Source organism: Cinclus cinclus, chromosome 2 (genome assembly GCF_963662255.1).
Source record: "Cinclus cinclus chromosome 2, bCinCin1.1, whole genome shotgun sequence".
Taxonomy (NCBI): Eukaryota; Metazoa; Chordata; class Aves; order Passeriformes; family Cinclidae; genus Cinclus; species Cinclus cinclus.
In genome coordinates this window covers 85,898,438-85,919,989 of record NC_085047.1, presented here as the reverse complement: position 1 = coordinate 85,919,989, position 21,552 = coordinate 85,898,438, and the positions used below count along the sequence as shown (strand labels likewise).

The window sequence follows — 21,552 nt, the reverse complement described above, 5'->3', positions numbered from 1 at the left end:
GAGCTTGAGAGCTCAATAAACTAATAGGAAAGAGTTACAGGGATGATTAGAAGTATGGAATGGAACTGGTAAGAAGAAAAAGATTTAGTCTGAGACACCTAAGTCTGGAAGGCAGTTGAGGCAGGAGAGAGATGATGGATGTATATGAAGTCATAGGCTGCCTAAAGGATTATTTGCTATCATGCGTATTATAAAGAACAGAGAAGCACTCAGATGATGAGGCGGTCGGTTTAAAGCAAACAATATGAAGTCCTTTATCACACAATGCATAATTAAACCTATGGCTCATTGCCAGAGGAAGCTGTGGAGGTCAAAGACATAAATGGGCTCAAGAATCCATTAGACAAATGCAGGAGAATAAGCTCCATCAGTAGATATTAAGATCAATGATGTGAATGCACCTTCTGCCTGAGGAAGTCCATAAATGTCAGACTGCTTGAAAATGAAAGTTTATACCTTTCATTTTATACCTAGAATTGGGTTTTATCTGTCCTGTTTTGTGTGTCTTTCCCAAAGTACTACGACTGCCCATTGTCAGGTGACAGAAAACTGACACAGTGTTGGTTTGGTTCAATCTGGGGATGGTTATCTTCAATGCAACCCGAAATACATGTTTCTGCTTTACCATAAGCCAGCAGTTAAATAACTTTCACACCTTAAAACGACTGTTGTTTTCATTACTACTCTCTCTACTGGTCCAAATAAACCTCTGATTTTACTTCTTTTACTTCAGAAATTCATTCAATTGCATATTTCCAATTTATACACTTTGATCCTCTGAAGCACTTGCATACATCCCAGGGTGATAAAAAGTTTGCCACTGTCCTTCTAACTCTCCCGAGGTATTAGAGGGCTGTTGTAAAACATACGTTTACTCAGAAAGAAAAAATTTCAGATGCAGCTAGTGCTCACAGAAACATTTAGAAATAAACCTCTTTACATTTCACAGACCAGAATATATGTTCAATAAGAACATCCGTGTTATAAAAGATGGGATGTATATTGAATTTTAAGCTATATTGGGGTTCCTGTCAATTTTGGTGGCAGAAGCAATTACAATTTTAAACAAAGCCTACTCTCTCAAGCCCTTAAATTACTTATAAGTGTTTTGATTTTGTTTTTGCTTATGTTTTGTTTGTTTAGTTTCCAGAGGGATTGCGTTTTCCATGCAAAGTACATGGAGGCAGAAGAGAGCCCTGAGTCCTCATTCAGGCATCCTAGTGGACATTGTGTGTGTTTTTCAACAGCCCATGTTACAAAATGAAGAGGTCACCTTGGCCCAACATCATGACAGTTTTGACTGAAAGCAGGTGTTGCTAACATACTCTGTGCTGAACTCAGAGCTGTTGTGCAATAGCCATGCCAATGAGCACATCAGTTTGACAGCACCCATTAGATACTCCTCAGGTACTTTTACAGCAAAAAAAATTAAGGTGCCCTTGGTCTCCAAAGAAATTTCTGTGGCTCAGTCCCTGGGTTTTTTAGGAATGCGCAGAAAACAAAAAATACTTTCTTTTGTTGTTTTTTCTTTCTGTTGTTGTTTTGTTTTTTGTTTTATTTTTGTATTTGTTTATATATAATGCTATGGAAAAAAAACCTGAATTAAGAAGGTATTTCCATTAAAGACTCAGGTATTTCAGTCATTTGAAAAAATATCATGAGGAATATATGAGGAAGAAAAATTTCTTGATCCTTTCTAAAACATGTTAAGTGTATGTGGTTTTACACAAATACTTAAAATGGGTTATGAATCCCCTGACACACACTTTTACAGATAAAACAAGTCTCCAGCTATGCATGGAAGAGCAAATTTTAGATGATGAAACCTCATATGATCAGATGAAATAATCGCCTGGATATGTACATGGTAATTCTTTTTCATAGGTTGCTACTGCTTTGCAAGTACAGATCAAAATAATTTTACTAAGTGATCTTTAGCTCTTTTGGGTGTTTAGATAGGAGGTCTTTATAAATTCAAAGGCTGTCAGCCCACAGTGTGTCAGGAAACTTGAATTTAAGAGCCCAGCCCTAGCATTTACATTCCTCTGTTATATTTCGGGGTTGGTTGTAGATGTTAAAAATATTGCCTTTGGGACATCTAAGTGCATTATATCATAGCCTTGAGCAGTACTTTCTTTTATCTGCTCTTCTTTAATCATCAGAAGTTTTGATTTAGAAGAGAAACAAGCTGGTAAAGGAGCCTATGCATCTTTGCATTTTTCCTACTTCACATCATGTGTGAGGGTGAGAGAACTGCAAAGTGTAGTTAAACAGTCATGCCAGTCTATGAAAGACTGGAAATGTTCTATGAATTGGAAAACATGGAAATGTTCTTTGCTTTAAAAATGAATCAGAAGAACTAACACCATTTTTATTGTACAGGATTTGGAGATGTGAATATGAACATTTAAACTGTCCTGAATATACTGGGACATCCTCCTATCTGTTGCAGTAGTGCTAAAACTTTTATTTTCTTTAAATGCAAAATAAACATACAGTGACATTAGAATTCTCTCATATCTCCTCTTGACATTGGTAAATATTAAATAAAAACAAAAACCATTTTAAGGATGAATTTTAAAAAAATCTTTTTCTTAAAATTATGTTTAAAAATCCCCTCCATCTTTATTGGAAGACACTGTGAAGTAATTTAGTCTGAAAAAAACACTTATGAAATCCAGAGTACACATTTCAACACCTCAGTTCATCAAGAGTTTTATAAACAGTTTTGGATATGCCTGAAGTACTTTTCTATTGCCTGTAAGCAACAAAAAAAAAATTCATATTCATACCCCTTTATTCATATTCATTCAGTGTTTAGTCATCCACTAGAATCTCTAAATTGCCTGGCTTTGTTCATCATCAGCTTTATACATTCTACCATGCAGGCATGCTGGCTAAAAGGCCCTAATATAATTTCAACTATATTTGGTATTTTTCTCTCAAAGTTCTCAAATGCCGTGTGTACATATATATTAGACATTGTAAAACTGGGACATCTGAAGCCTTAGAGAGGAGAGCAGTTATTAATCTCCATTTAAAAATCCCACTTGAGGAATATGGGGCAAACACTACAGAATTAAATCATTTATCAATGTCAGGCTGTGAGTCCTGGTTATAAGGTTTCCCTGGCAGATAGGGAAGAAAATATTAGCCTCCTAATGCCCAGCACTTTGTTGTAACTTCGAGGAAACAAATTATATCTTCCCATATAGAAAGCAATTCTACATGTAACAGTGCTTTAGACAAAAGAAATCAATTAGACATCTATTTTGCAGTATTTCAGACATCCTAATACCCTTAAGTTGGCATGCAAAACTCTTATATATAGATTTATTATTATATATGATTAAATATCAATTAACATTAAACTCTAAGCTGCAGATTGCTAGAACCTGAGAGCTCTGGAAGAGTTGACTTTCCCTGGAATGCTGTGTAACACAGAATGCAATTTTGGCCCTTCAGCCAATGGGATATAATTCCTTGAACACCAGGAACTTTCTCATTGCTTCCAAATTACCAGCCTGGATTTCTCTTATTTTTAGCTTCTTAAACCTCCTGAAATTTTGGCATGTGGACCTCAGGAAGAGTGGGCACTCTGTCTGCCATCCAGAGCAGAGTGGGACCATAGCAAGAGGGAACAAGAGGCTGGACCCTCTCATGGCCTTCCCAGGCCTTCTTTGCTGCTCAGCACAAGGGGACTGCTCTACTCTTTTAGTGGTTGTGTACGTAGTTGTCCTCTTCTTATTGAACTTCTGTAAGTTTCGGGGGAATCACCAAATAGGATGTTTTAGACCGTTCCCATTCTTATGTGCTTAAAACTGTACAGAGATTTCCCATTTCACTGGATGCATTCAGCAGCAGTTTTAAATCTTAAGAGAACTCTCAGTAGAAGTATCTATCACGAAAATAAGCTATTGTTCACTGAATTTCGGACCAAATGTCGTCTTTGCTATAGAAATCGATGTCACATTGTGCTTTAAAATTTTTTGTGCTTTTTCTTCAATGCATACAATTTATTAGATAATAAATTGCAGAAAGTTTAAGACCTCATTCTTCAATACAGTAGCAAATTGAATAAAACACATACTTTTGTCAGCCTTTTTTCCCGCCTTAATATGATCCCTTCAGTATTAAGTGAAATTGCTACAAGTCCACTGTAATTAATACTAGACTGAAAAAGGAAATGATGGAACTGACAGCTTCTATGTTTCAATGTTGTATGTTCTAGCGTATTTTCCAGTTCCCCTTCTGGAAAGATGAATCTAGCTCTTGTAACAGAAATGATTTTGTTCTTCTTTTAGTGATTTCTTTCCAATCTGTTTTCATTGACACACACAAAATACACTTTGAGAAGTAAGTAAAAAGCAATAATACTTACAAAAAGAAAATATTTTTCTAAGTAACAACTAACTGTTTTTCTGCTAAGCTAAGGGGATTTTATGAAATGATGGGCCAGATTGTGGATCACACAAACATGCTTACTCTGGAGGTAATGGCAAGCTGCACAGCCCACTGGGAGCTCTGGAGCTCCATCACATGTGGCAGACGTGCCAGAGGCTGCAACTTTCTCTGGCATGCACCATGTCCTTTACTGGGGGTTTGGCCAGTGTGGAAGGTGGCTAGGTTTTATTTTCCCATCTTGAGGGGTGGTTGATAGGCCAGGAATGGGAGTGCCATGCTGACACAGTCCTCAGTAATATGCACGACCACCTAGGAAGAGTGTGGGAGCGGACACACAGGTGTGCCTGTGCCCCCACACCTCACATGTTGTAGTCACCCTCCTTGTCCCAAGGGCTGGCTAGCATTAGGCCAAACCTTCCCTTAGGAAATATCTCTGTTGGATACTCATGAATGAATAAAAGTGCTTGAGATTCCAGTCAGAAGGAAGAGAATTGCTTGAGCACTCTGGCCATTTCAGCACAGGAAGCCAGAATAAGAAAACACAGGGAGCTGGTGATATCCCTAGTTAAAGAAAATTTGGTGCAAATATCTGTTTCATACATGCAGCTCAGAGAGATAGAGAGAGCTAAAATACTTGTGTAAGTCCAAACTTCAGGAAAAACAACGTGGAGGAGACTGCCTGAGGGCATAGCATGAGTTCAGGAGTAATTTTGCTAATAAATTCAATGGATTGACAGATTTACTTTGTTTTTTCTTTAGAAAGATCCCCACCATACAGTTGTACTGGATAGCAGTCTCTAGCAACTACCATAAATAATTTGGCTAGGCTGAACTCTGGGGAATTCCAATAATTTTTGAAGATCTTGATGTACCATCTGGTACAAGTGTAATTTTCCTTAGAATATTCTGATAATTTGGGGTAATTTTCCTTAGAATTAGATAAGAAGAAAGCTTTATAACTTGCACAGCATGGGATATTTCAGGGGCTTATTTAATATCTTCATTAGCAGAAGATTTTACCAAAAAACCCATTAATCTAACATCTAGAACAGAAAACCTTACAAGAACAGATAGGTTATTTCTCAGTGCACCTTCAGCAATGTGGTCACACCTTTCTCAGTGACACTCCTAAAGGCCACAATGAGCTCTCCCTGGAGCTGCCCCTTCTTCAGGCTGAACAGTTCCAACTCTTCCAGCCTGTCTTCATAGCAGAGGGGGTCCAGTCCTCTGATTATCTTTGTAGCCTCCTCTCAATCTGCTCCATGTCCTTCCTGTCCTGGGGACAGGATGCAGACCCAGAGCTGGATGCAGTATTCCACCTGGTGTCTCACCAGAGCAGAGTAGAGGGGCAGAGTCCCCTCCCTCACCCTGCTGCCCACGCTGCTTTGGATGCAGCCCAGGGTATGATTGGTTTTCTGGACTGCGAGAGCATATTGCCAGCTCATTCCAGCCTCTCATCCACCAGCATCCAAGTCCTTCTTGGCAGGGCTGGAATATCAAGGCTACTCTTGCTCCTCTCATCCCACAGCCCTCATTGTTACCGGGGTTGCCCTGGCCCAGGTGCATCACCTTACACTTGGCCGTGTTGAAGCTCATTAAGTTGCCATGGTCCCACTCCTCGAACTTGTCCAGGTCCCTCTGGATGGTATCCCATCCTTTAGGGGTGTCACTAAGAAAGATGCAACCACATTGCTGAGGGTGCACTGAGTATTAACTCATCTATTCTTGTAAGATTCTTACCTATTTCCATGTGTAGATGCGCACAGTCATATACCCAAGTTTACTTTTTGTCCTCTCCTCCTATTCTGCTCTGCTAGCTAGATATGTCCTATTACTATTAAGGAACACATGTATTGCTGCTATTAAAGAGCATTTAGTTCATGGCAAGTGACATTTTCACTAGAATGGTCTTAAATAGAGAGTAGATAATTCAATTTCCAGCTAAGAAAAAGTATAATAAATAAATAATGCTGAAGCCTTCTTTTTGTTCCTCCCTAATGGGAAGGTAATCATTAATCTTTTAGCCACTAGGGAAATACATTCAGGGTAAAATTGTGAGGATGATAAAAATTAAAAATAAGACTGAAATGAAATTACCCACATTAGTAAAGTTACTAATACCATGGAGTCCCTACATGCAATAGAGAGAATGACAGGGAAAGCTGTAGGCGTTTGAAGGCCTAGCAGCAATACCTGTTTTCTTCTTTGTTTGTTTGTTTGTTTTTAAAGATAGGAAATATTCTGAATGATTCAGGCTATTTATATAATATGGAACATTGCTCAAGTTTCCATGCTGTCACCTGGGTCTGGCCTTTCAAACACACTCAATTCTCTCATGCATCTCAAAGGAAACAGTTACACAGCAAAAATTACAGCATCAAGCTCCTTTCCACACTTTATTCCTGTCTTTAAAATGTAAACCTGTGTGCAGTCATAACTGGGTTAAACAAGCCACTATTGCATAGATCCTGCTGGCTACACCAGATTCTGTTAAGGCATCTTTTTTATTATAGCCTTGCTTGTGGTTCTGCTCACAGCTCTGCTTTACAACTGATGCTGAGGTACTGGTAGATGGTATGTTCTTTCTTCGTTCAGGCTTTTCCCTGGTGTCACTCTGACCTTTTCAAAGTACATTCTGTGATATGAAAGATGACAGTGATCTCTCCTTCCCCTTAATCTCTTTCCCTGACACCAAGAAACAGACATCAGTGTTTCAATTTGGTTTTGATTACAAGCATCAGGGTGCTATTCCAAGAAGATGAGAGTTTTATGTTTAACTCCAAGTACAGCCATGTTACAATAATTTTCTAGCACTGAATTCTTTGTATTTAGCGCAGTCCCTGCTGAAGTTTTGCGTATTGCAATTGTGTTAATATCATACTTTTCAATAGTAACATTATTTTGGTGGCCACAGTTTTCATGGTAGGAGACTTTTTCCAATGAGCTCATCAGCAGCTAAAGAAAAAGGACACTTATGGCTTCTCTTTCATGAAACATGAAAATTCACATTCAAATTATGCACATTCCATTTACTTCACCATGTTTTCTAATATCCAAGTGCTTCTGAGTACGTAGACACATCCAATAGCAAACAATAAGCAGAAGATAATAAATGAAATTTAGGCCATCAGATTCTGTCAGACAACAATGCAAAGGGTGAGGTACTTTTGGCCAAGTTTTACTGAGCAGCAAAGCTGCCATGCTCACAACACGCTGAAGATTTCGTCACTGAAATCTGTTTGACAGTCATTCTTTTTATATGCAAACTATTTTTAAAATGTTTTCAATGTGAGACATTAGATGTTTAATTCATAAGTGACTAGAGGTAAAAGCCATCCCCAACCATAATTCCGTGCCTATTGTTTGTATCCTGCTCATAGCTAGGAGCACTCTGTCAAGTAAATACTAAAAGGACAAAGTGTTGCTAATATGTTTCTACTGAGTTAATCACTGCTATAACTTCGCATGGAGGTTCAGCTGCCAAAACTTCACATGCCTGGAGTGAAATTATGTGTGTAGATCATAAGATAAGGACCTATAAAGAAACATTTATGGAAATAATTTGCTTCAAAATATTTGCTTCTGAAGGTTTTCAGTACAAGTAGCAAGAAAAAACATTTTAAGATACAACTTTAAATATCCTTTGAGGACATATAATACATTGCTTTATGCAGTATATTATTTTTATTTCAAATAGATCTTAAATATCACAAATAATAATATCAAGTAAATGTCTAGAAATGTGCAGAGCTAGATTACAATAAAACATGCTTCCTTATTAGATACAGTGAGGGGCTTTAAGTATTATGCAGTGGATAATTTCCTGTTGATAAAAGACTACTGCAAATACCACGATTCTAATTTGATATGTCCTAATTTTAAATATAGCACCACCAAATGGGGTGCAGATCAGACTAACAAATCTATGCATACTCTGTCTTGGCAGAACATAGACTTTCTTCTGTACAGAAAAGTAAGCATGACTCAAAACTATACTCAAAAAGACCCACAGGGGGACTGCTGCACTAACACCTCATATGCACAAGTACAAAATAGAGAATTCCAGAATTGAAGGATGGTTCTGGTTAGAAAATACCTCTGGGAATGCTCTAATCCAAGCCCCCTGCTAAAGTAGGGCCACCCACTGCATGTTGCACAGTACAGGCAGATTTTGAATATCTCCATGGAAGGACACTCCACAACCTGGGCAGTCTGTCTGAGTGCTCTGCCACCCTCAAAGTAAAGACGTTTTTCTCATCCTAAGGGCAAACTTTCCGTGTTTCCATTTGGGTCTAATGTCCCTTATCATGTTGCTGGGCACTGACAACAGTTTGGACCCATGCTCTTGCACCCAGCCTTAAGATATTTGTATGCATCAATAAGATACCCTCCCATTTTTCTGCAAGATAAACAGTCCCAGATCTCTCAGCCTTTCCTCACAAGAGAGATGATCTATTCCCTAATCATCTTCACAGCCTTCCACTGGACTGTCTCAAGTAGTTCCTTATATTTTTTGAATGGGGAAGTCCAGAACTGGACAGAGCAATCCCAATGCTGCCTCACTAGGACTGAACAGAGGGGGAGGATCACCTCTCTTGACCTGCAGACCTCATTATTCCTAATGCACCCCAGGACACCATTGACCTTCTTGGCCCTAAGGACACACTGCTGGCTCATTGACACCTTGTTGTCCACCAGGATTCCCAGGTTCTTCTCTGCAGAGCTGCTTTCTAGCAGGTCAGCACCACCCTGTGCTGCAGATAAGTGTTGTTCTTCCCAAGGTACAGGACCCTGCATTCACCTTTGTTGGACTTCATTAGGTTCCCCTCTGCCCAACTCTCCAGCCTGTCCAAATCTCACTGGCAGCAGAGTTTCTGGTGTGTCAGCCATTCCTCCCTGCCTTGTATCATCAGCAAACATGCTGAAGGCACGCTCCATTCCTTCATCCAGATCACTGATGAATAAGTTGAATGAGAATGGTCCCAGTGCAGAGCCCTGGGGAACACTGCTTGTTGCAGGTCTGCAAATAGACTCTGTGCTGCTGGTCACAGCCCTCTGAGCTCCATCTCTCATGCAGTTCTCAATCTGTGTGCTCATCTCACTGTGTGTTCTTTCTCACTGTGCACTTATCTAACCCACACTTTCTGACTTTACCTGTGAGGATCTTATGAGAGACAGCACCAAAAGCCTTGCTGAAAATAAGGGACACAACAGGCACTTCCTCCCCCTCATCTACTCAGCCAGAATGATAATACAGATCTCTGAACAATGTAATTGTAAAGGGACATTTGACAGCTTGTTTTGCAGATTGCATATGCTTTTAGTAGATACGATAGCAATAGTCTGAACTGCAGGATAAACATGCTCAGATGACTCTAACAAAGTTTAAAGCGTTAGCATTCCACCGTCTACAGTGGCCTTCATTGTTTTTTTGCTACTTTCAACAGCAGAAATGTATTTGTTAAGAGAGGAGCCCTTTAGGGAAATTTTATTTGTACACAAAGAGAAAGGCACTGTATTGTGCAGGTCACCTACCTTGAAACTAATCTGAGGACTCAGAAAAATGCAGTGTAAGAATGGGAATATAATGGTGTGATCAAAACAGCCATTAAAATAAATAACATGTTAGATTAGTTTTTCCTGTTTTTCAAACAGAAATAATTGCACATGAAGAATGACACATGTCCATAATCACCATGTTATTTTTTGAGTAAAGCATCCCTTCTGTCTTATGGCAGGGGGCAGGTTGCTACACCTAAATATGTGCCTGCACAGAAGACAATTGTCTCAGAAGAACATTATGATGCCTGCCAAAATCAAGAGCTTTAAAGTTGAACACTAGAGCCTAAATGGATGATGAATTCCTAACTGTACTTTCCTGTAAATCAGTATTAAGATTTTCTTGAAATCTGTCTTTACCTCCTTTTTTCCCCCCAAGGAACCCTTTATCATTCATTACACAGGATAAGTAGGTACTGATTACACAGTACCCACTGAATAAACAGCTACTTAGAAAAGTAATCTTCACCAGCCAGTTTGCAGTGCCTTATTTACTGCACACCCAAAGCCTGCTGTAAATACAGAATTATTCATTTTTTTCACGGTCTTTTCTGGGCCACTCATCACTGTAGTATTTGCATGCCTCAAGAACACAGATGAATTTATCACTGCCAAAAGATAGGAAACCATTATTATTATTCCCATTTTACAGCTGAAGAGAGAGGGACTTGCCTAGAGCTACATAGTGAATTAGTGGCAGAGTAAGGATTAAAATTCATGGCTTGCAACCCTGTGCACTTTACTGGAGATTGCACTGCCTTGCAGTCTGAAGTGCTGAGAAACCACAGCTCTCACCAACTTTGTCTACCATTTCAAGTGCTCTATAAGCCTTGGGCAGCCCAAGCTGGTCATCCATAAAATAAGACATACATTTAAAGGTCAGATGCCAAAATTTTGGAATTATCTTCACATTGAAACTAATACTTCAGTCCAGTGCCTTCAAAAGGGCTCACCTGCTTATGCCTAGGTGAATGCCTTAGCTACCAGGCTGCTGGTGGTTCCAGGGTGGGTAGTTTTCTTTTCCTTTATATAAATGCTGGAACTCAAAAAGCTGTGATAAAAGCACCATAATCTGATTTCAAAATTTAGCATTTCATGATGAAACACAGTTAAGAATGGAAAACTAACTGGCAGGCTCTTCTGGTTTCAGCAGAAGAAAAATTTATTCCTTCTCAGTAGCTTTTACAATGCCGTGTTTTATATTTGGAATACGAATGGTGTTGATAGCACACTGATGTTTAGGTTTTTTTCCTAAGTTGTTTTTATCCTTAAGTCAGGGGCATTTTCCTTGTCTCATGCTCTGTCAGTGAGGAGGTACACAAAAGAAACTGGAAGGCAACATAGCTGGGACAGGTGGCCCAAACTGAACAAAGGGATATTCCACACCACAAAATGTCATGCCTGGCATATAGACAGGGGGAGTTACCCTGAAGGCCAGCTGACCTGGGCTTGGGAGGGGGGACTTAAATCATGGCAGGCCTTTTTGACACCCAGTGTGAGGCACAAAGTGTTGAGATAAGGACAGATCTGATCAGAGCGTGTTAAAAGAAACAGGACACAGCCCTAATTTCTCTTTTCTTGGATTCTTCATCTGAAACTCATTCCCTCCTGCTGCCTTGGACATACCCAGGATACTGCCCCTGCACTCTCCACACAAAAAGCATATGATTAATGTTTGATGGCTCTTGTTTTGTTCTTTTTAGTAAACTGGGAAAACACCAGTAGATCAAACCGCAATCATTCTAGTGGCCATGATTTATTTAAGTCACTATTTTCTCTTTGAAGCTACTCTTTTGATCCTCTTCTGTGCCACTGAGATGCTGCTGACCATTCCCACTTTTTGGCTGCTAAAATTAACATGGGTGTTCGCTCCTTGCATCCACAAGTGGTCTGTTGAGATGAGCAGGTAAAGTTTCTTGCCGACAATTGCCAGCAGTCTGTGATCCATTCAAAGTATATAGTCCCAAACTAGCCCACTAGTTTTCAGTTGCTGAAGGTGAAAAGCATAGTGATAAATCCAGTTTATCTTACTTTAGCAAGCAGTGTTCTTTCTAAAAAATACATAGACAACAGAGTTGTTGTAGATTTTAAAGAAGGACCAGACAAAACAGATAGGCAGTGCTGTCCCTCCAGTTCATATGCCTGGCTCCTCCCTTCAAAAACTACAGCACAAGCTGAACAGAAAAACAGTCTGCACCAAGAATGAAACTGCATCTACATCCTAAATACGTTGAACACTCAATCACCTCTGTAAAACTGGAACAGGCTAAGATGAGAGAACAAGGAAAACCCATAAAAATTCCCAATGCCCAAAAAGAAAATTACTGCCACCAGCGAAGAGTTAATTTGTCTTTCTCACAGCGCAAGTGAACGTCCAAAGCATGGGTTATATCATGGCTCCTCACAGCTGTTCTTAAGTTTTTTTGAATTATAGCCTCCTCTTCCATCCCACTGATGTTTTCAGAAATATTAAAACCAAAACTATTAATAACGCTGTTGTTTTAATCTACTTTTTTTTCCAATGACTAATACAAATTGGCAAATTTGAGGCTGCACTGCAACTGTTTTGTGAGCAAGTCACCTGCGTTTTTCATTGAATAAATTTGTGATAAAATGAAAAAAAAAATGCCCCTATTTAATATTTGTGCCAAATCTCATTCTTCAGATTCAAACAAACTCCCATTGACTGAGTCATAATTATTGGGTCACACTCCAGGCACAACCTCAGTTGATGTATGGGTGTAGTTCTACTGCCCTTCACTTGGTCAATTTATATTGCATGAAAATCTGGCTTATTGACTGATGTATGCTACTATTTTTATCTTTCTGAATTCTACTGCACTGGGACTGACAAAATCTTTTCCTGCAAAGCTGTAGGACCGGCATCACCTGCATTGGTGTGGAATATTTTAATGGTTGATATAGTTCAATCATTAATATTTAACATCTTGTAAACATTTTGAAATCATCAATATCTTTTCCAAAACAAGGTACTGTCAGGTCATTTACTTTTTTTTTTCTTTTGACCAGCTCTGTTCAATTTCAGTAAAAGTTAATTCTAGATAAAATAATTTAAAAACTCATTTTTCTTGGAATTTTATTAATTATAGCACTTGAATCCATACAACAGAAGTCACGTTTAATGGGGTTTGGAACTGCTGAGAACATTTATTCCCACTTAACCTTTGCCAATAAATTCAGCCTGAAAATCAGTATATTGCAAATCCTAAAATAAATGTAAGTAGTGTCTACAGCTCTTCAAATGGTATGCATTAATGTATTTTCCTGTAGCAGGAGCTAATTATTGTAATGAATCACAAACAGGGTGTCTTGAAAGCTTATGTGAAATTTTACAAAAGTGGATACTAATATTTGTTGGAGTCTTTGACAGTTACCTTTATTGATCAGAAACAGAAATAATGAGTTCTGTCAGTATGCCCAGCACAAATATAAACACAGGGAAATGCAGTACCTACAGAAACTACAGCAGCCAAAAAAAGACCTGGGTTCATCACAACAACTTAAAACATGCTAATCCAATCTTATCTTAGTATCTACACAGCCAAAACCCAGCTGACAGTTGATATGTACATACATGTATCAATAGACAAATATGTACATCTTATAACCTGAATATGAGATACTTGCATATGTATGTATAATAGAATTCACAGATTTACTCTGAATGTCAAATAGTTTTTGATTCCTCCTGGCTGTATTTAACCAATTTCTAAACTTCAAATACTCTGTTCTTAACATCAGTAAGTACATTATTTTACTGTAGTCCTACATTTTCCTTTAATACACTCACCTTCCATCCATTATGAATATTTGAATATATGCTTAACAAAGAATTTATCAACACTGATCTGTTCCTCTTTGTCCAATGAATTTCTGTGTGAATTTCTAAGATTTGTTCTCTCCTTCCTCTTACGAAGGAATTACATGTACAGTAGTATATGCCTAAAGCCTTGAATATTGGTGCAGAGCTCGCATGCTCCAGTTTAAACCTGATTAAGATTTCTTTAGGAATCACATGTATGAAGCTGAATTGTTGTGGTTATTCTCCACAAAGTACCTTCTTAATTAGATGGGTTTTTGTTCCACAAAAAGCAAGTTTTGCTCCACAAAAAGTACCATTAAAGCCATGCTCTATCCTCACAAGGAGTGCACCATGCAGTGCCTTACAGTAAATTTGCACCCAAATCGCCAGGCTGAGGCCTTAAAGATTATGTACAATGCTACCCTAATGACCCATTATTTTTCAGATACAGATATAACTGCTACTCTACCTCATAAAATACTAACCAGTAAATTTAGCCATTTTGAAAAAATAACTAAAGGTATTTTACATATGATAGGGTCATAAAGTTCCGGTTCACAGGTTTTCTTAGTTGATGCTCACTTGCGTGCAAAAATCTTGTGTCCATAAACTTATCTCTGCTAAAAGCACAGTGCCAACAAGAGAAGAAAGATTCAGGGGAAGATTCAAGGTAAAATAACAGCAGGCCCTTGTTTATGGGATATAACACTCATGGAAGAGGTGGCTTGCTGCAGTTTAAGGATACCCAGAAAAAAGAGCTTGTGTTTTTACAGCCCAAGAAGGAAGCAAAACAGAAAGTCACAGTTTATAGTCCTATGGAAATTTGTGGACTGTGTGATGTGGAGGGATTTTTGTTAGGTAGCTCCTTTGCCTCCCAAATCTAAGACCGTGAACCAGGATGTGTTGTAAATCCCTTTGGCTTTCAATATTTGTGTTTCAAGGGCAGACTTTGGTAGACTGCTGGAACAGGGAGCAGATTTCACATCTGAGCCTAGTAGGGGTATGAATGAAAGGACAATTCTTCCATGGGAAAAATATTTGTGAGGAGGTTTGACTCCCTCACTCTGAATTTTCATTGCTATCCACTCGTGTGGAGGAAATTCTCTCTTTTCCAAGGCAGAGGTGAAAAGGGCTATCTCAGTGGCAAGCTGAAGTGATATAAACAAATGGTCAAAACCTGCCTGTGTGCAACATTTCTCTGCAAAGGCACTGCAAGAGCAGTATCAGGGCTGATGAAACCCACCATCAGCCCCTCAGCTGGGTTAACCTGTAGGGAGGAGAGAATGGGTAAGGGACAAGGGAGCTGTTAATGCATCAAACATCTAAATGGGTTTGGAGAGAAAAAGGTGGAACTTTTATATGGCTGCAGAAAGACAGGGATGTCACTTTAAGTAACAATTTTTGTTTTAATGCTCTAATCCAAGGGTTAAATCATTAAAACCTTAAATTCCGATGAAAAATATTGGAAATGTTCTCCACTCCTTTGGGTGTGGGAGGTATCTCTAAGAAACATTTTGCTTGTCTAATGGGGCAAAGTCTCTAATACATTTCTTAACAGACACTTTTTAGAAATAAGGCTGCCAGCACCCAGGGTTCTAGTCTTTGAGTAAGGACTTCTGTAAGGTGCTTAAAGTGGTTTTCAGAAACAGTGAATCTTTGGACATTCTATAAATGCTGTTAGTCTAATATGTGGAAATGGACTGAAGGTTGCCCATAGCAGACAAGATGAACTGCCAAAAAGAAAATGCAGCCTTTCATTAATTTCTAAACTGAATCCATGCAGAAAGCACTCTGCTCAGGATACATTTCAGATGAACCTCTGAACCTGCAGATTTGGGAATTACAACAAATAGCACACAGAAGCATCAGTGTTGCTTGCTAAAGGTGCTACTTCTCATTACTTCTCACAGCCAGCTGGAATTTTGCTGGAACACTGCAGGTGGGCATCTGCCTCTCTCTCTCAATGGCACCACTGATGTCTTCTGTGCTACACATAAAGGGACCAACTCTATCTGTGAGCAATCCTTCCCAGCGTTACCCTGTCCCCTGCCACATTTCCCAAAACTCAGCTAAGTAGTTCCCTATTACCATTGGGATGCATAGAACAAACCACCAAGACACCAAGTCCTAAAAGCAGCTCTGCCTGCAGCATGGCCCAGCAGAGAAGTGAAATGCATCATATTGGTCATGATTTATGGTGTCCATGGCATTATGGGAGAGAAAAAAAGGCTATCAATATCCCTCCTTATCATTCAGAAATATATCAAATGCTTCAAAGTCTATCAGACTAATACCTCTCACATCAGCAAAGTTGTTTCCATCATTTCACTCCCAGACACAATTGTGATTTTGTTTGGAGAAATTAGGAAACACTTTCACAGGATGGCACAGTTTTCATACTTTACAGGATCACAGGATGGCTAAAGCTGGAGGGTGCCTCTGAAGATTACCGAAGCCCACCTCCTGCTCAAACAGGGTCAGTTATAATGGGTTTCCCAGGATCATTTACCTTCAAGTTTTGTCTCAACAGACACTTCACAACTTCTCTGGGCAACCTGTTCCTATGTTGACCACCCTCAAAGTAAAAATATGTTTTCTTGTATTCAGATGGAATGTCATGTCTTTTAATTTGTGACTGCTGTACCTTTTCCTGTTACAGAATCATTTAGGTTGGAAAAGACCTGCAAGATCATCAAGTCCAACCTTTCACTGATCGCCTCCTTGTCAATTAGACCATGGCACTAAATGCCACATCCAGACATTTCTTGAGCACCTCTAGGGATAGTGACTCCACCACTTCCCTGAGCATCTCATTCCAATAATTAACAACTCTAGCTGTGAACAAATTCTTCCTGATGTCCAACCCGAAGTTTTCATGGTGCAGCTTGAAGCCAATTTCCTCTCATCCTTTCATTGGTTGCTTGAGAGAAGAGCCAAACCCCGCCTGGCTACAGCCTCCTTTCAGGTAGTTGTAGAGAGTAATAAGGTCTCCTTTGAGCCTTTTTTCTCGAGACTAAACAACCCCAGCTCCCTCTTCATAGGACTTATAGTCAGTCTGTAACACTAAGCAAAGTTTGTCTCCCTCTTGTTCAGCCCCCTTCCCTTGGGAATTTATACCCATGGATAAATATTCTTCTTAGCCTTTTCTTCTCCTGTCTGGGCAATCCCAGCTCTCTCTGCCTCACCTTTATAGGAGAGACTTTCCAGTCCTTTAATAATCGTCTTGGTCCTTTGCTTGACTTTTTCCACCACGTGTCTGTCTCCTTCATGGGGAGCTCTGGATGTATCTCACCTGGGCTCAATAGGGTCTTGACTCCAGTGTTTACAGGTACTACTAAAGAAGGGAGTGAAAACAAGACTTTCACCCTTTGCTCAGATCCAGTCTCTGCACTGAGAGTAGCTGAGTCTGTATTAGCTGATGATTAGGGGTTCCTTCAATGACTGATGAATTCAGACTGATCTCTACTGGAAAAAGGCTTGTACAACAAAAGTCACTCTTGGAAGGGCTGCCTTTTATGGAATCTTAGCTAAGAGGCCAAAGGCAAAAGACATGAAGAGAATAGGCAGTCCTCCCTATCTAGATGACGAAATTAATTGTTTTGGTAGAGGAGAATGCCTCTGAAGAGCCTACTCACACCAATTCCCACAGCCTGCCACACCTCCACACAACTTCAAGAGCTCTCTGTAACTCTCCTAGAAGAAGGAATGACTTGGTAAATTACAGAGGCACCTTTGGCTACTGGCAAAACAGACCATTTTCTAACACAGTGAGGAAGTTGGTGCATGTTTCCCAGTGAGCTCCCAAGCATGTGCCATGGTTAAATATCAACAGCCTAATTTGCCTGCACTGTTGTTTCAGTCTCACATACAGGATGATCGATCTCAAATGCATTCATCTCTGCAACACTATTGAGTAATGAAACAGGGAGGAGAACTGCCAGAGAGGGACCACACAAACTTCTCCCAGATTGGAAAGAAAATCACTGTATAGAATGGCCATGTTGGTATTTTGCTACACACCAGCACAGAGAACAATCAACCAAATAAAACATTTTCCTGACCCTAACAGAAAGTGTTTGATTCACATACTAAATTCGAGGTATCCTTTAAAACGCAGCAATTAGGCTGAGGATCCAAACAGGGTGTGAATCACAAGGGAGTGCCTGAAGAAGGAGCGAGGGATGTGCAACACCTTTGCCTTCATAGCAGCAACCTCTCTGCCACTGGCAATAACTGCGATCCCAGTCCAAGGGCATTGCTCTGCCGGGATACAGCCTGCGAACCTGAGCAATCAGGGTCTGACCAGCGCGGTTCGTGCCCCCCGGACCACCGGTTGTGCAGAGCTGTGATTGTGTGGAGTTGTGATCGTGTGGAGTTGTGATTGTGTGGAGCAATGATTGCATGGAGTTGTGTTTGTGTGGAGCTCTCCTTGGGTGCAGCTGCTCTTGAGTGGAGCTGTTCTTGTGTGGAGCCGTGTTTGTGTGGAGCTCTCCTTGTGTGGAGCTGTATTTGTGTGGAATGGACCTGTCCTTCCACGGAGCTGTGTTTGTGTGGAGCACTGTTTGTGTGGAGTGGAGATGTCCTTCCATGGAGCTGCCCTTGCGTGGAGCTGTGTTAGTGTGGATCTGTCCTTGCATGGAGCTGTGTTTATGTGGAGTGGAGCTGTCCTTGTGTGGATCTGTCCTTGCGTGGAGCTGTGTTTGTGTGGAATGGAGCTGTCCTTGCGTGGAGCTGTGTTTGTGTGGAGTGGAGCTGTCCTTGCGTGGAGCTGTGTTTGTGTGGAATGGAGCTGTCCTTCCGTGGAGCTGTGTTTGTGTGGAGTGGAGCTGTCCTTGCGTGGAGCTGTGTTTGTGTGGAATGGAGCTGTCCTTGCGTGGAGCTGTGTTTGTGTGGAGTGGAGCTGTCCTTGCGTGGAGCTGTGTTTGTGTGGAATGGAGCTGTCCTTCCGTGGAGCTGTGTTTGTGTGGAATGGAGCTGTCCTTCCGTGGAGCTGTGCTGCCCTCCGGCGGCCGCCGCTCCGCACCCTCCCCTGCCGATGCCGCCCGCCCGGCACCGGGACACGGCGGGAGCAGCGGAGGGCTCGGCTCGGCTCGGCCCGGCCCGGCCCGGCTCGGCTCGGGTGGAGCCGCGATGCGGGACGCTGGCATTTCTCAGCTCGCACTTTCGCCGGGTAAGGCGCTTTCGCGGTGTCCTTGCCCGTGGAACTAGGTGATCGCTAAGATCCCTTTCCAACCCAAACCGTTTTGTACCATTTATCTTTTCTTTTTCTTTAAGCTTTCCTTAAACATTTTCCTGCAATTCTGCTCCCCCAGTTCCTAAACGCTTTTTTCCTTTGGTTGAGAAGAGGATGTGCAGCATATGGCTTCACGGAGAAGATGTAGGGAGTCAGAGGAGCCGAGACTGAGTTCTGCTCGCCAGGGAGCTGGAACGGGACGCTGAAGCACACAGCTCTCACCAGGCTTGCACTAAAGTCTAGGCCAATATTCCTACATATCTCTTTTGTAAAATTATTTCAAGATCACATATTTTCACAACATCATCTATATAGAGATATAAATAGTTTGCACTATAAATCAAAGCACTGTAAAAAAAAGTGATTTAAAAACTCCTAGGCAAGGACATTATCATGAGAAACTACTGGCACTTCATACTACTTAACTCAGATATTTTTAAGCGCTGGGAAAGCTGTTCTGATAGCAACATTCATTCACAACTTCATATTTATTGAAGTCACTAAGGAACAACGAGGAACAACGCATGTCATTGGCTCTGCATTCAAGATCATAAATCTTTGCTGTAAAACTCGAACACAGCTAAGTGCCAGATATAGAGCCATTGAACCATAGACTGGTTCGGGTTGAAGGGGACCTTTAAAAATCACCTAATCCAATCCCTGATGGGTCTCAAGGGAATGCCGAGGAGAGGAATTACAAACAATTGACCGAGAAAATCCTACTCGATTGATAGTAGAAAGGTGATTCACTGTTTACATAGAAAATTCTCCCTGGGGCACCGTTTCTGGCTTTGTTGGGTGGCAAAAAATGTTAAGCGAAATTTCTAAGGACCAGTTTTCAACTCAGACAGTACAGACTGTGAACTAGGCACACACAGAAGGTTCAACATGCACCCTCTGTGGCAATGAGCTACAGAACCAATATTGATTTCAGTGGAGGGATTAATTCCATAGAGCTTTTATATGGATACAGGAAAAAAAAAAACCACCATGTGCTTCATTGATCCATAACGTTGCCTGAAAGACATGCACTACCTCATTAGATCTGATAATTTAATAACTGAGTTTGGAGTGTTACTTTGAAATACAGTCACAGCAATATATACTGAAATCAAAGATTATCACGTGTAAGATGCACATGCTGCAAAACATTGCGTTCATCCTAAGGAATCCCCAGGAACTGGGACTATACAACACTCATTTCCTCTTTCATGAAGTTCAAAATGCACCTGCAAGCAGTACATTATATATGTGACTTGAACATGTAGCAGGTGTAATGCTCCTATCATTGAAGCTATGAACCAATGCATCATTTTTTCAGGAATAACACCATGCACAATCACAGGGAAACCTCCAAGTTATTGCATGTCTCCCGGAATACGCAACACTGATGTATAAACCACGGATGTCTAACACTGAGGATGTAAAAAGAGAGTTTTTGGTGTGGATATAAACCTACCACTTCAGCATTTAAGAGCTATGATGGTTAAGCTCAGGCCCCCTGGAAGAGGAGTACAGGTAAGATCTGGGTATGCAGGGGTGGGTGTACACATATGTGCGTAATACACGTGCGGTGCAACGAGCCTATACACCGATCAGCCTCGCCCGTGCTGGCTGCCCCCTGCCCCACGGTCACACGACACCTGAACGCCCGAGCTGTGGCAGGGGCTCCCGGTCCCTGAGGACAGTCGGTGCCGGCCGGGCTCGCCCGGGACCTCGCCCCGGTGGGCGCCCGGTGGGGACTGCTCGCGGGAGACCAGTGCGGGGAGCTCGGGGAGCCGCTGAAACCTCCCGGGGCTCCGAGGGCTCCGGGAGCGGCCCCTTGCCGGGAGGTCCCCGCCGGGTGCCCGGGGGTCGGGCGCGCCCCGCACACCGCCCCGCGCTCCCGGCCGCGGGCTCCGCGCGGGGGCGGCGCGGGCGCGGCGCTGCGGCGGGGCCGCGCCTGCCAGCGGCCGGGAGGCAGCGCCGCCGCTCCCGCTCCGCTCCTGCTGCCGCTCGGCAACTTTCGGGCGAACACTGCCCCCTCGTCCTCGTCCCCCCCCGCCGGCGGCTGGTAAGCGCCGGGCTCCCGCGCCCGGCCGGGCAGGCGGAGGGCGGCGGGGGAAGCCAGGCTGCAGCCCCCCGGGCGGGCACCGCCGCGCCCCGCGCCGCGCACATGGCCGCGGGAAACTTCGGCCGGCGGGAGGGGCGGGGGCAATCCCGGGGTGCCGCGGGGACTGGGGAGGGGAGACGGAAGGAGCGGCGGAGCGGGGACGGGCGGGCAGGTGCCACCCTCCGCCGAGCGGAGCGGTGCGCGTCGCCCCGGGCGCAGTGCGCGGGCGGCGGCGGCGAGTGAGCGACGGTCGCCGGACAGGTGCGGGCGGGCCGGGGCCGCGGTCAGGGAGCGGCGGTGCCCGGTGCGGAGCGAGCGGGACCCGGTGCGGGGCAGCGCGGGCCGGGCGGGGGAGCCCCGGGGGACGGCTTTTGGTTCGGGCGTTTTGGCTTGCGGCACCGGCGGGGTGGGAGAACAAGTTACTGAGAGATGTAGCACGGG

The 21,552-nt window shown here is 42.3% G+C and overlaps 1 protein-coding gene across 1 annotated transcript in view; it reads right to left on the bottom strand.

Annotated features, from left to right (window-relative positions):
• The window catches only part of GABRB3 (gamma-aminobutyric acid type A receptor subunit beta3), a 194,764-nt gene that overhangs the window by 125,716 nt on the left and 47,496 nt on the right, over positions 1-21,552 (bottom strand). The window lies entirely within an intron of this gene.